This window comes from Rattus rattus, chromosome 16 (genome assembly GCF_011064425.1).
Source record: "Rattus rattus isolate New Zealand chromosome 16, Rrattus_CSIRO_v1, whole genome shotgun sequence".
NCBI lineage: Eukaryota > Metazoa > Chordata > Mammalia > Rodentia > Muridae > Rattus > Rattus rattus.
In genome coordinates, this window is record NC_046169.1 from 2,272,810 (window position 1) to 2,274,992 (window position 2,183).

The following is a 2,183-nucleotide window of genomic DNA, read 5'->3' on the forward strand; positions in this document are numbered from 1 at the left end:
AAGCATAACATCACAAGGGCTGGAGAGATGGCTCAGTGGTTAAGAGCACTGACTGCCCTTCCAGAGGTCCTGAGTTCAATTCCCAGCAACCACATGGTGGCTCACAACCGTCTGTAATGGGATCTGACGCCCTCTTCTTGTGTGTCTGAAGAGAGCAACAGTATGCATATATACATAAAATAAATAAATCTTAAAAATAATGTCATAAAAGCTGGGTACGCTTCCCCATGTAATCCGCCACCTGGGAGGCTGGTGCTGCACATCCTGGGAGTCTCAGGCAAGCCTGGATTACATTGTGAATCCCTGTCTCAAAAAATGATTCTTTTAAAAGCAAAACGGAACGGCCTGATGTAATGGATGCACATCTAACCTTGTTTGTGTGTGTTCTTAAGAACTGACTGTTGGATTTTCTGGAACAGTGCTGAACGCTTGCTAATGTTATAAGAAATTGAAACTAACAGTGGTGGGTATTTGCATCGTGGACATTGGCAAATGGTTCAAAGCAGTTTTTCCTTTAGGTCTTCAGGTGTGTGTGTGTGTGTGTGTGTCCATGGTGCGTGTGCATGTGTGTAGGCAAACATGTGGAGGTGGGAGAGTCACTTATGCTCCCTCCACCATGCAGGTCCTAGGGGGTCATCTCAGGCTACCAGATGGCCCACAAAGTCATCCCCAGAACTCCACTTGTTTTCTTGGGAGAAGAAACTTGTTTCCCAGCATGACATTGACAGTATCTATTGGGGAGGCCCAGAGAGCATTTGTACAGTGTCTCGGGAGACATTTTTATTCCTGGCAAGGGGAGTGAAAGGAGTGGCTTGCTTGTTTCCTTGCCTCATGGACCTGAGTCTATCTGCCTTGGATTCAGGTCCCAGGATCCTCATTTCATAGGAGGGAAACAGAGACCTGTCTCTCCCTGTGCTGATGGGACCGTGCACTCCTCAGCCTTATGTGCGGGTAGGTGTGGGTAGCCTGGTGTGGGTAGGTGACCCCTTGGTGCATCCTTGCCCATGTGCATAGTTCCTTTGCACAGTCACAGGGGCCCCAATCTCTGAGCCTGGGTTGACTGGCCTCCCGCTGTCTTCCATTTACAGCTCAACAACACTGAATGACTATGCAACACCTGCCCCTGGGAGAAGCTACCGTTCTTCAACCCCGACCTGCTGGTGCTAGAGTGGGAGCATCGGACATTAAGGTCATCCTTGGCTACACAGTGAATTTGAAGTCAGCCTGGGCTACATGAAAATAAAAGTAGAAAGGGCAGGTGTCCTTGACTTCAGCAGGTCGTTTGTTTGTTTGTTTGTTTGAGCCTCGGGGTTTGTTTTTCTTTCCTGAAGGCCAAGGTATCCTGGGACCACTCCTGAGGTGGGACTCTTTAAAGAGCTTTTTGACTCATCCAGACCCCCCCCCTTGCCTTCCGTTGGACTCAAAGATCCAGCCTCTTTCCTGTCTAAGTGACTGAAGAATTCGAAAACAAAGCTTTGTCTATGTGGTGGCCTTTTATCACAGCACTAGGGAGGCAGAGGATGGCAAACCTATCAGTTGGAGGACAGCCTGGTCTACAAATGAGTTCCAGGACAGCCAGGGCTTTGTTAGAGAGACCAGGAGAAAGAAAGAGAGGGGGAGGAGGGGGGAAGGAAGAAAGAAGAAGGGAAGGAAGATAGAGAAAGAAGGAAGAAAAAAAAGTCCTGGGCTGAAGAGATAGGTCGGGGGTTAAGAACTGGGTATTGTGGTTCTATTCTGTTGCTATGACAAATGCCATGACCAAAAAGAACTGAGGGGAGGAAAGGGTTTATTTCACCTCATCCACTCAGGTCATAACTCATCATTGAGGGAAGTCAGGGCAGGAACCCCAAGCAGGAACATGAAAACAAGACTGCTTGTTGTTCTGCACAGTATAGCCTCCAACCAGGAAACTCACAGCCAAGAAGTACAGCAGAAGCAATGGAGGACTGCTGCTTGCTTATTTACTCCGGCTTATGCTCAGCTAATTTCCTTATTTAAACAACCCAATCCATCTGGCCAGGGAATGGTACCGCCCTTAGTGGGCTGGGCCTGCCTAAATCATCCAACAAGACAATCCCTCACAGACACATCTGCAGGCCAGTCCGATCTGGGTGATTACTGAATGATGAGTTATGACCTGAGTAGATGAGGTGAAATAACCCTTTCCTCCCCTCAGTTCTTTC